Raw genomic sequence first — 13490 nt, 5'->3', positions numbered from 1 at the left:
TTGGTCAGACAATTGGGATTTCTGTTTAAGAGCCAGCAGTGCATGACTGAAAAGGTAATAAAGGGTGAAAACTGATTATGAAAATAAATTGAGGAGAAAGTGAGGTCTGCAGATGCTGGAGATCAGAGCTGAAAATGTGTTGCTGGAAAAGCGCAGCAGGTCAGGCAGCATCCAGGGAACAGGAGAATCGACGTTTCGGGCATAAGCAGACCTGAAGAAGGGCTTATGCCCGAAACGTCGATTCTCCTGTTCCCTGGATGCTGCCTGACCTGCTGCGCTTTTCCAGCAACACATTTTCAGCTACGAAAATAAATTGGCAAGCAATATAAAAACCCAGTAAGAGCTTCTCTAGGTGTCTGAGAGGGAGGAGCTAACATAAGAGTGGGACATTTAGAGGATGCAACTGGAGAATTAATAGGGACCAGAGAAATGACAGATTATTGAAATCAATACTTTGCCTCAGTCCTCACAGTGAAGCACTATAAACATCCCAAAGATAAGTCAGCTGCCAGTGGGCTGAGTATTTGACAAACTAATGGGATTAAAGGCAGACAAGTGTCTGCGACCTAATGGCCTGAATCCAGGGGTTTTAAAAGAATGCCAGCAGTGGTTGTGAAGACATTTGGATGAAACATTCCTGATGAAGGGCTTCTGCTCAAAACTTCAATTTTCCTGCTCCTCACATGCTGCCTAACTAGCTGTGCTTTTTCAGCACCACACTGTCGACTCTGATCTCCAACATCTGCAGTCCTCACTTTCTCCTAGTTGAAATAGTCCTGGCCCACTGGATTCTGAGATGGTTCCAGCAGATTGGGAAGTTGCTAATGTGACAACCTGTTTAAGAAGGAAGGGAGACAGAAATCAGGAAATGATAGGCTAGTTAGCCTGCTACATTGTCAATGCTCGAGTCTATTCTTCAGGAAGAAACAGCAGGATGTTTAGAAATGTTTAACAAAATCAGAGTCAGTGGTTTTGTGAAAAGAAAATCATGTTTGGCAATTGTTTTAAGAGTTCTTTAAAGATATAACAAATGGAGTTGATAAAGAAGGATTAGAAGAGACAATCTATGTGGATTTCCAGAAGGCATTCAATAAGGTGTCACATGAAAGGCATAAGATAGGAGCTCTCAGTATTAGGGGTAATCTATTAGCGTAGATTGAGGATTTGTTAACAGAGTTGGGTTTTATTGTTTTTTTCAGGTTGTAAAGACATAACTAGTGGAGTACCACAAGTAGAGTACCATAACTAGTGGAGTACCACAAGTAGAGTACCATAACTAGTGGAGTACCACAAGTAGAGTACCATAACTAGTGGAGTACCACAGGTAGACAGTCCTATTCCTTCCAATTGCTGATCTACTTGTAGGAGAGGGCAGAGTGTCATGTATCCAGATTTGCTAATGACACAAAAATAGTTAGAGAGGAGGAATCTGCAAGGGATTATAGATAGGTTCAGGGATCTGGAAGATGGAGTTTAATGTAGAAAAGTGTGAGCCCAAGCACTTTTAGTAGGGAGAATCAAATGGCAGATTATTATTTAAATGGTGAGAAATTCCCAAGTTCTTTCTATAATTGGATAGATTAATTCTGTGGCCTTAATTGTTGTCCAGTCATTGATACATGATTTGAAGTTTCTTAACTTTACTTAGTGCTGTGTGAAACTTTGGCAATTTATTATTTTAGCAACATTTTCAATCTCTGCTGAATTGACAAATCTCCACTCGAGAGGCTGCTGTGATTCTGGCAACATTAAGTTGACTCCCATTCCACTAAATGAAAACAGCTGATGGGTTTAAACTTTGCTAGTTCTGACTTTATCTTGCCTTTCTTTGTTTTCAGATTTGTTACATCATTCACTATTCTGTTCTTAAGAAATATTGTTCTGGGATTGTCACTGGTATTTGCCTTCACATTGGGTATGGTGAGAGTAAGTAGGAGAAGGCCCATTGGTTTTCTCCCCACCCACCCATTGCCTGTGGGTAGGTACATGGGGTGATACAATACGGGTACGATATAAACCAATAAGGTTCCAGAGTTCACTCACTAGCTTGCAATGGCCAGTTGTAGTATTGGGACCGTCATACCCGGGCCCAATGATCATAGGCTGGGGAGAACAGTTTTGTTATATGGATTACACTGACCTTTCTGCGCAGTGCTTGGGAGCACAAACTGTAATCATTTTGAACACTTGCTGATACAGTTAGTGATCCTCGTGCTGTCATTTTGGTTTGAGCTAGGAGAAGATTGACAGCGTCAGGGATAGCTACAATATCAGCATTCCTTAACTAGAGTCTTTTTTTAATGTTGGATCATTGCCGTGGGACAGTGCGTGTGGGACTGTGGGAGGGTACCTGAACAGCCAACAATCGCGTTTAAAGTCCATTTGTAGGAAAATGTCTGACAGTCAAGAAGTTATGCTTTTCCAAGTGTCCTAACTAAGGATTCAGATACTGGAACCAGGAACAGTACAGGGCATTGGTAAGGCCACACCTGAAACATTGTGTGCAGTTTTGCTTTCCTTATCTGAGGAAGGATGTTTGAGAGGGAGTGCATTGAAGGTTGATCAAATTGATTTTTCAAAGGCAGGTCTGACATATGAAGAGAGATGAATTTGGTTGGGATGGTTTTCGCTCGAGTTTAGGAGACTATAAAATTCTAACAGGACTAGAGAGGTTAGAGACTGAAAGGATGTTCGTGATGACCAGAGCCCAGAACCAGAGGTCCTGGGTTTAAGGATAAGGGGTAAACCTTTTCAGACGGCGATAAGGAGAAATATCATCACCCAGAGAGTGGTGAGCTTGTGGAATTTGGAGATAGTGAGCACTGCAGCTGCTGGAGAGTCAGAGTGGAGCTGGAAAAAGCACAGCAGGTCCAGCAGCATCAGAGGAGAGGGGGAGTCAATGTTTCAGTTTAGAACCTTTCATCAGGACTGGGGAATGCACTACCACAGAAAGTGGTTGAGGCCATAACGTTTTTAAGACAGAGATAGGTGTAGCTCCTGTGGCTAAAGGGATGAAAGGATTTGGGGGTAGGATGGGTTTAGGATATTGAGCTCAACAATCAGCCATGAAGATATTGAATGGTGGGGTAGTTTTGAAGGGATGAATAGCCTTTTCCTGTTCCTATCTTTTATCACTATATTGCCGTGTCTGCTAGTTCCTTGTATCCTTGTAACTCCCATGGGCAGTTGTGAAGGTTTTGGGGCATTATGATCACACCCTCGTGCACTAGCCAAAATACCCTTGTAATCTGTGATAGTCGTGGGATCCCAGAGATTAGCTCACGGTAGAACAGCCACTGAGAAAGGGAGGGAGTTGGCTTGGACTGCAGCATTGAAATAGCTCAGCCTTTCAGTCAAAGCAAGGCCACTGCTGCGGTATCGAAAACTAGAGATAACGGAGTGTACACATTCAGAACAGATGGTGGGGCACTGGGGCGAGGACAGTGATATAAAACTGATTCAATGGAAACCTGTTTTGCTGACGTACTGAATTTTATTTCGAGATAATTCTAGTTTTTATTTAGAAAAAGAATTTGTTTATGACAATGCTGTTTGGAGTTCGTGTTGCAATGGCTAGTAAATCCAAAAACCATTCACCATCGAATATGGAAGCTTCTAGTCAGTGGAAGCAGGAATTACAACTTCAGGCAGAAAGCTTAAAGCATATATGTTTACTGTGGGTGGGACCATCCTGTGGAGGCGTCATAATTTTCTGAAAATAGAAGTCATTAGCATTGCAGTGTAAGCTCTCTGCTTTAATGATAAGGAGCATAGCAGCAGGATCACAGGGTCTCTGAAATATCGGAAAGGTCCAGCAAGGTGCTTATTAGTGAACTCCAAGCTCATCTGGCATTTTCAATACCTTTAGCTTGGAGCTTAAATAATAGGAGAGTTTATGCAAAAGGTTAAGTTATGACACACACGATCCCTTGGGACCAGTGATTCCTGGGGAAACATTAAACCATCAGAATAAAGGAAACAGGAAATGGAGACGACATAGCTCTCAGAGCTCATATTGGTGCACACACACTGTGCCAAATGGCTATTGTGTGCTCAGCTTTCTGTAGTTTTGTGATTGAACAGACAAACAAGGAATGCGATAGGCCCTATGAGCCTGCTCTACCATTCAATAAGGTTGTAGCTGATCTCCTTACAACTTGAATAATATGTTCCTTAAGGGGTCTGTTGGCGCAGTGGTACTGTCCATACCTCTGGACCAGAAAACTAGTGTTTAAGTCTCACGCCCTGTATAGGTGTGCAATAACACACGGGCAGCAGGTAATGGAATGTTGGCCCTTATTTCAAGAGGATTGGAGCACAACAGCAGCGATATCTTACTACAGTTGTATTGGTGAGACCACGTCTGGAGTACTCTGAGCACTTTTGGTCCCTTATTTAAGGAAATATATTATTCCACTGCAGGCATTTCACCAGCATGATCCTTGGGATGGAGGGATTGGCTAATGAGCAAAAGCTAAACAGGTTGTGACTCTACTCACTGGAATTTAAAAGAATGAGAGGTGATCTCATCGTAACATATTGGATCCTTAAGGGGCTTGACAGGGTCAGTGCTGAGAGGATGTTTCCCCTCACGGGCAAGTCTAAGACCAGAGGGCACTGTTTCAGAATAAAGGAGCATCGATTTAAGACTGAGATGAGGCTAAATTTCTTCTAAAGGTTATGAGTCTTTGGAGCTCCTTGCCTCAGAGCTGGGGGGTAGAGTCCTTGTATATATTTAAGGCTGAGACAGATCCTCGATCCGTTGGGGAATTGAGGATTATGGGAAAAGGGCAGGAAAGTGGACGTGAGGAATGTCAGATCGGCTATGATCCTGTTGCATGGTGGGACAGGCTCGAGGGGCCGAACAGAGTCAAGAGTGTGATGCTGGAAAAGCACAGCAGGTCAGGCAGCACCCATGGAGCAGGAGAATTGATGTTTCGGGCAAAAGCCCTTCATCAGGAAATTCTGTGCTTTTCCAGCAGCACACTCTCGACTTTGATCACCAGCATCTGCAGTCCTCACTTTCTCCCGGGGACGAACAGCCTACTCCTGTTTCTGTTTCTAATGGTCTTAACAGATTAGAAAAAAATCCAACTCTACCTTTCTGCATCCCCTTGGTGTTGCATGAGTGGGGAATCTGTGATATGCACCTTACTCGAGACGGTAGTTAATAACATTAACGTGGGGCCAAAGGCTTTTTAACTTGGTTCAAATTTTGATTGATGTTGACGTTTCATTTGAAAAGTATTGGGCGTCTCTAATTTAAGAACCTTTAACCGAAACCTTATGGCAATCTTATAAATCCATTGTGATGATCCTCAGTCATTTTCCCACTACTAAAGATTATAAAGCTGCCTTTCTTTAAAAAGAATCCAGACCCTCAGATTATTTGGAGTGGTGTTCCGTGATTAAGGGTTTATGTTTTTTGTATTTGTGAACTTGTGTAATGCACAGTCAATAGCCAGCTTTCTGCTGATGGCTCAGGAACGATGATCACAGCAAAGTGCAACACCCTATCACTGATTAACAACTGTTCGAAAACCAGGATCGGCCATCACATTTGAAAGTAACCCAGCATAATTGTAAGCGAAAGTCCTGACCTTTGTTTTAAGAGGACTGCACATTGATGGCAGACAGAATGCCAAGTAAGCATTACCTAGTCTGGAATCTAATGGTATAAAGGCCATCACAAAAAAATCTGAGTTTGACACACGCTATTGTAATTGTGATGGATCAGCATAAAGTGAGTTAGCAAGATAGTGTCTCCCCCTCAGGCAAAAGAAAGACTATTTGAGGGAGAATATTAACTCTACTTGACAATGCAGTGATGTTGAAGTTTCAGGTGTGAACTGGATGCACTGGTTGTCCGCTTGCTTTGTGTGAGTAGGGTCTGTCTGGCCTGTCACTGTAGCCTGAAGGCACAGCCTGCCGCTGCACAACAGGCCCTGCATCTACCCAGAAGAACATTTTCATTTCATCCGTTGTTATTGTCATTAATCAGTTTTTATTTGTTGCTAATGGTGCATTTTTTAATTTTTCACAGTTCACCGACTGGACTTTGATTGATTTATAAATAAACCAAAAATTTCATTAAACAAATTCTGTTGTGACAAAGGAACTGAGAATGTGAGTGATTAATTATTGATAACCGAATTACTTTTCAATGTAGCTCCTAAACTACCTCATTGGTCATTTTTAACAGAAGCATTGCTGTGTTAAGATTAACCGATTCATTTATTGGGTGGAGTATTTTCAGTTTCCAGTTAAATGTGGAAATTTCCTGTATGTGACAAATGTTTGGTATGAACTTGTGATGTGGCTGCAAGTTCTGCTCATGTTTGTGCAACCAATGAGTAGTTATTCTGAAAAGAACTCTTTCACTCACTCCATTGGATGAAGTCTTCTTTTGATTTCTGCTGTTGATATGCTGGACTAGAAGCTGTTTGTACCATGTGCCTGAACCATGAATACTTCAGAGAAGTCAACCTTTTCATTCCATCTGTCATGCTTTCCATTCATTTCTGTCTCTCAGTTCCTTTGCTTAGATCATTCTTAGCTCATTGATCTTGGTCACTTGGCTTTGTGCACTATCTTTTAAGTGACGGTTGTGCCAAGCCAGAGCATGTTTTTGCTGAACTGGGAATCACAGATTTCATCTGTGGTATAATTGCAGCTGGTATTATTACTGGAAATATCAGATACCAAACTGAAATCTGACTTGATAGATCATACTTGGTTTCATTTTGATTTTAACAAGGTTGCCTTTTACTGAGACAGAAGCACACAATTTTGCAGGATTTGTTTTAACAGTAAAACAAGTTCACTAAGCAAACAAAATGAAGATAAAATAGAACAGAAAACTATTTGCTTATAATACCAATAGAAAAAGTTTTAAACAGACAATAAAAGGATAATTTCATTAACTACAAAACACTCTATTTTTACAAGTTTCAAATGAAAAGCAACATCCCTTGTACATTATTCACACTTGAAATGCTTAACAACTAGTAGACTTAAGTTAACTGTGGTGTTAACTCCTAGACCTAGAACCTCTGATTGCTTACTTCTGGAGCTGTCATACTTCCAGTTCAAACAAACTCAGCTTTAAGTCCTCTTCAGGGTTTTATTATAACACTTCTGGTGGCACGATCACCAACTCCAACGTAATCTACTTTACTACATTCTTCCCAAATCAGGAGCACCGCTCTAAACATATCTCCATGCAAGTAATTTGCAGAACTGCCCAACTCAACAAAACTGAAATTCTCTCCTTGTGAAACACGGGTGTTTGCCCTAAGCTTAAGAAAACTCAGTTTCTGTTGATGTAACTTGTGCATTATTTGCCTCCCATTGTATGGCTCTAAAATTTAAAATTGTCAGTTTTTCACTTACGGTTTTTTAAAAGTAATTTTGTTGACATCCGGAACATTCTAGTTCTGAGTCATGGAGAAGATACACTGAGAACAACTGGGAATGTTGCACTGGAGACCACTCTCATCTGTGACCCAGCCTTGGAATCTGACATGAGGAACAATTGCAATCTCACTAAGTTACAAAATCTTGGTCTTATCCATTTGCTGACTCCTCAGTCTCCTCAACTGGAAATTTCTCCTTCCAATTATTGTCCTTTTGGTGGTTTTGAGCTTCTCTGCTGTGAGCCTTCACCCCTCACCTAAGTTCCTCAATTGCAAGCACTGTTCCTTTTCTGTGATTGTGTTTTCTCTTCACTGCCCCCACCAGCGGCAGTATCTGAGCCTCATTGTTGATAGAGCAGGAACCGTGGCTGTACGTTTGGCCTCAGGTAATCGACATTACTGTACTTTTTGATTTCTCGGTATTTGACGTGCTATTACTGGGTTTGTGTCTCTCACACTGAAGCACTTTTTTTCTTTCTCGCTGTATTGTTACCTGTGCTCCCTGAGGGATTTTGAGGTGTGTTTGAGAACAGTGACTGCAGACATGGATTACGGTGGAGAGCTGACAGCTTCACAATGTGAGCCACATTAAACAGCCAAATTGGACAAATACACAAAGCAGGAGACTGAGCAGCTGGGCGCTCCACATGCTCTTACAACAATATGCACTTCAAAGGACTGGGGAGTAACCCTTTCTCAGCTGGTTCCCAACAGACCGCGTTCTGTCTAGCCTGTCGGGTAGCACTTTTCAGAATAACATGCTTGTAATGGGGAACAAATAATAATTTTAGAGATTAGAAAATATTTTTCCATTCTCTGTCATGCCACATAACAAGAAATTCTGCCACCTGCCCACTTTAGATTAGATGGAAACAGGCCTTTCAGTCCAACAAGTCCACACCGACCCTCCAAAGAGTAACCCACCCAGACCCATTCCCCTCTGACTAATGTACCTAACACTACGGGCAATTTAGCACGGCCAATTCACCTGACCTGCACATCTTTGGATTGTGGGAGGAATCCCACACAGACATGGAGAGAATGTGCAACCTCCACACAGACAGTGGCCCGCGGTGGGAGTTGAACCCAGGAGCCTGGTGAGGCAGTGATGCTAACCACTGAACCAAGGTTTTCCAGAAATTCTCAGCTGTCGAATGGACACCTGAAAGACCTGTGGCAAAATAAAAGTGAACTTTTTTTTTCCTACTTGTATCTTCTGCTTTCTGAGATATTCATAACTCTTCATTAAAGGGTAGGCTAGGCAGGTGGGTCTGGGTGGGCTGCCCTTCAGAAGGTCAGTGTGGACTTGATGGGCTGAATGGCCTGCTTTCACACTGCAGGGGTTCTGAGTTGCAGCCAGTCTGAGGATATCAGCCACCATTCTAAATGCCCGTCTCTGTCTCTTCCATTGTGGTGGCGCCAGGTGACACAGGTTTTGCTTCAGATGTCCCACAACACCAGGCTATAGTCCAACAGGTTTGCTTATAATCACAAACTTTCAGTGCAATGAAGGAGCAACACTCCAAAAGCTTGTGGTTTTAAGCAAACCTGTTGGACTATAGCCTGGTGATGTGTGACCTCTGACCTTGCCCATCCCAGTCCAACACTGACTCCTCCACATTGAGGTTTCCTGGTGATGCCTTCCAACCCTCATCCTCCCTCCTGTTCCTGACAAAGGGTCACTGCTACTTGAAACCTTAAACTCTGTTTTTCTCTCTTCAGAAGCTGCCAGACCTGCTGAGTTTCTTCAGCGCTTTCCAGTTTTGTATCCTGTTCCTGCTGTCTGTTCAGTGCCACATTTACATCCAGTGTTTACAGGTGTGAGAAATAGCATTAGGTTAAACACCAGTGCGAGTTTGCTTGGTGTTGGTGAAGATGAACATTCTGTGCTGACTTGGGTGACAGCTTTTCCATTTGTCCCTTCGAGTGAAAGGTTTTATTGCAGTTGACTCTTCTCTGGGTTAAGTGCAGTTAATAGGCTCATTCCTAATTAATCTACATGTAGTAAATAATGTATGAACACCTTTCATTTACAAACATTGAATACTGCACAGAAAGAGGCAGTTCAGCCCAGTGTTTGGTCCTGGTTCTTTAGCAGATCTATTCAACTAATACCCTGCTATTTCCCTGAATCTGTGTGAAATTTCCTTTTGAGTATTTTTTTCAACATTTGAATAACTTGAAAGTTATTATGTGAAGGAGCCAGTGTTGGGCTGGTGTGGACAAAGTTAACCTCGCAACACCAGGTTATAGTCCAACAGGTTCATTTGGAAGCATTGGCTTTCAGAGCGCTATTGGACTATAACCTGATGTTGTAATTTTTAACTTTGAAAGTTATTGTTAAACCTACTTCCACCATCCTTTTTAGCAGTGCCTTCTGGCTCATAACAATCCACTGTATATTTAAAAAATAATTCTCCAATTCCCTTTTTTGCCAAATATTTGAATAAGTCAGTGTCCTCCAAATGTAAACCGTTCAGCCACTATAAACAATGCTCCATTCATCTTCTTTGGAAACTCTTGTATGGAATGAGCTGCCTATCACAATTCCAACACCCCTCCCCCAAGTCCCTCCTCCCTATCTTTTATCTTAGCCTGCTGGACACACTTTCCTCATTCCTGAAGAAGGGCTCATGCCTGAAACGTTGATTCTCCTGCTTCTTGGATGCTGCCTGACCTGCTGCGCTTTTCCAGCAACACATTTTCAGCTATGGAATGAGCTGCCAGGGGAAGTGGTGGAGGCTGGTATAACTGCAACATTTAAAAGGGATTTGGATGGGTATATGAATAGGAGGGGTTTGGAGGGACATGCTGGCAGGTGGGACGAGATGGAGTTGGGATATCTGGTCGGCATGGATGGGTTGGACCGAAGGGTCTGCTTCCATGCTGTATATCTCTATGACTCTATTGCATGTATATGTATCAAATCTCAACTTTCCCATCCCTTGCTCTTAAAGAACGCGATTGATAGGGTGAACCTGGTTACCTGTGATTTCTTTGAGAGAAAGTGAGGGCTGCAGATGCTGGAGATCAGAGCTGAAAATGTGTTGCTGGAAAAGCGCAGCAAGTCAGGCAGCATTCGAGGAACAGGAGATCAGCCATAGTCATATTGAATGACGGAGCAGGCTTAAAGGGCAGAATGGCCTACTCCTCATATTTTCAATGCCTACTTCCTCTTCCATAACATCCTGAAGAAGGGCTTATGCCCGAAACGTCGATTCTCCTGTTCCTCGGCTGCTGCCTGACTTGCTGTGCTTTTCCAGCAACACATTTTCAGCTCGTACCTGTGATTTCTGAAGGTTACTAAATCAGCTGCTTCACCCTCCCACACTGTTTCCACTGCATTGGTTCCATTTACCGATGGCCACCTTTGATGTGGGTAACCTTGGCTAACTGGTTCGTCACCCTGCTTCACTGACTATCAGTCACAGATGAGCAAAAACTTCCTCCTTTTGGAAAATAAAAGTAATTGTGTCCAAACCTGATGACAGTCCCCATTCCCTCACCTGTTGATTCTGTTTTACTCCTTGTTCATGGTCTGACACTCAACCAAACAGCTTACAAGTTTGTCTGATTTGACCCTGAGTTGAGCATTCAACACTTGAGTCCTCTTCATATGAAGATAGGAATAGGAGTAGGTCATTCAACCCCTCAAGCATATTCTGCCATTCAGTGAAATCGTGGCTGATTGTAACCTGACTCCAGATGCCTGCCTTTAGCTCCATTATCTCTTTGCTGACTGAAAATGCATCTATCTTAGATGTAAAGTTCATCACCAGGTCTGATGAGAAATTTCTTCACCCCAGAGAATGGGGAGCGTCTGGAACTCTCTGCCACAGAAAGTGGTTGAGGCCAAAGCATTAAATGTCTTCAAGAAGGAGTTAGTTATAATTCATAGGACTAAAGGCATCAAAGAGTGTGGGGGAGAATTGGGAGCAGAGGACTGAGTTGGATGATCAGCCATAGTCATATTGAATGACGGAGCAGGCTTAAAGGGCAGAATGGCCTACTCCTCATATTTTCAATGCCTACTTCCTCTTCCATAACATCCCCATATCTCTACATGGCTCAGCTCATCTGCACTGACACTTCATGGATGTTGTTCTTGGCTACAGTTTCAACCACTGCAATGCTGCCTTGGTTAACATCTCTCCTCTTCCAGTCTCTAAAACTAAGCCATTCTAAAGCTGACCTGCTCTTATCCTAAACCTCTACAGTTTCTGCTCACTCACTGCTCGCTGTTCTTGATGCAGCAATGGCTCCATCTCAAACAGTGCCTTCAATTGAAACCTTTCACTTTTGTTTTCAAATATCTCGACAGCAGTATCCTTTTAATATCTCCAACCTCCAGTCCTGCAACCAATGTATTCTCCAATTTGTGTTTAGAATGTATAGGCATTTAAAATCCTTTTTGCACACCTGTGCACTCTGGTATCTTAAAAGAGCCAACTGGTGCACGACCTGCTTAAGAACTTCAGTTGCTGCGTGGTATACAACTCAGAAGGTTCATTGCCTACAGTCCTCTGGAAAATTCCTCCAGTCATGGCCTCCGATGCATTCCTCAATTTACTTTTCTCCTCCAGCATTGGCTGTGTCTTCAAATGCATCAGTCCTCAATTCTATAATTCCCCTCCCCAAATTTTTCTCTCCTCCTGTAAGCTGCTTCTTAAAACCTATTTCATTGTTCAAGCTTTTTGTCACCTATTCAGATATTTCTTTGTGTAATTTGGAGTCAAATTATGTTTTGATAGCACTTTGGGAGGTTTTGCACTTTTGCAAGGAACAGTGTTAATGTAACTTATTGTTTGTTTTTATAGAATGTTCTGCCAGATCATATTTGTGTTTTTTTGGTTGAATATCTTTTTGTTTATTTTCTACAAAGGCTCAGTCTGTCTTTGTGTGATTTATATCTCCAGTTAAATTTACTGTTTGGTTTTAGATCTTTTGTTCTCAAGGGTTCTGTTCATCCTTTTGTGTTACCATCCTGTTTACTGCAATGGTAGATGATGTCTCAATTCCACCTTGTGTTTAAGAATCTGGGGATTCATGTTCCCTGATCTTGGTGGTGTTCTACATCCATTTGCTGCTTTGATTGTGATGTTCCACAGATGCTTGTATTTATTTCACTGAGTAATGATCATTCATGTCTTGGGTGCTTTGTGGATTAATTGAGCCTGGCTTATGGCACGTTTTGAAGCCAAGAGGACCATGTCCCCAGTTTGCAGTGCCCCGTCCATTAGTGCGATGTCTGGTGAAGCAGGCACACTAATGTGGTGATTATTGTTGAGTTCCACCCGTCCGAAATCATGCAAAATCCCATTGTGGCAATTGCAGAAGGGAATACAGTAAATCCAGTTGTTTCTGTTCTAGAATCAACAAAATTATTTCAGAAGGTGCTGAAATATACTTATTAAATAAAGAAACAAACTGGTTCATTAATGTCTTTCGAGGAATTGAACCTGATGTTCCATTTGACTCCAGTACAAATTAACTGATTTAATTTTCAGTGACTTTTGAGTACAGGGTTAAGTAGTGAACCCTGCCGTATATGTCAGTGTTACCCATATCCCAGGAGCAAATTCCCAGGGGAGTGAAACCCCATCAGTAATGAAGAAAAATTCACAACATCTCTCACAACAGGCAGGTTTCTCAATGTAGAAATGTTTTGGTGGAAGTCCGTTGTGTATCCACAAAAAGGAGTTTCCAGATGGTGGAGTGTGTTGTGGAACTTTGTAAACCTGGACAATCCTCAACAATCTGTGTCTGTGCTAAAGCTCACAGCTGGAGTATGGTATGGTACCCGGAGCCAAGGAGCAGTCAGATTTGCAGAGAGTGCAAAACTAGGTGGAAAGGCAGGTTGGGAGGGATACAAATGGTTTAGAGGGAGATTGATAGGTTAAGTAACTGGGCAAAAAATTGTCAAAAATGAGTCTCGTGTGGGAAAATGTGAAGTTGTTCATTTGGAAAGAAGAACAAAGTATTATTAAAAAGGAGAGAAACTGCAGAAAGCTGCTTCATAAAGGACTTGGGGGAAATTGTGCATGAAGGTCAAAAGGCTAGCACACGGGGGCAGCA

General features: G+C 42.3%; 1 protein-coding gene across 5 annotated transcripts in view; it reads left to right on the top strand.

Annotated features, from left to right (window-relative positions):
* Positions 1 to 13490, top strand: part of nectin1b (nectin cell adhesion molecule 1b) — a 557504-nt gene that overhangs the window by 100212 nt on the left and 443802 nt on the right. The gene's annotated exons all lie outside the window — the stretch shown is intronic.

The sequence above is a fragment of the Chiloscyllium plagiosum genome, unplaced genomic scaffold, assembly GCF_037043375.1.
Source record: "Chiloscyllium plagiosum isolate Xiang-an unplaced genomic scaffold, Cpla_swu_hap1 HiC_scaffold_29, whole genome shotgun sequence".
In the NCBI taxonomy this organism is placed as follows: Eukaryota; Metazoa; Chordata; class Chondrichthyes; order Orectolobiformes; family Hemiscylliidae; genus Chiloscyllium; species Chiloscyllium plagiosum.
Note: the sequence above shows the minus strand (reverse complement) of the source record. Positions and strands in the feature narration are given on the sequence as shown.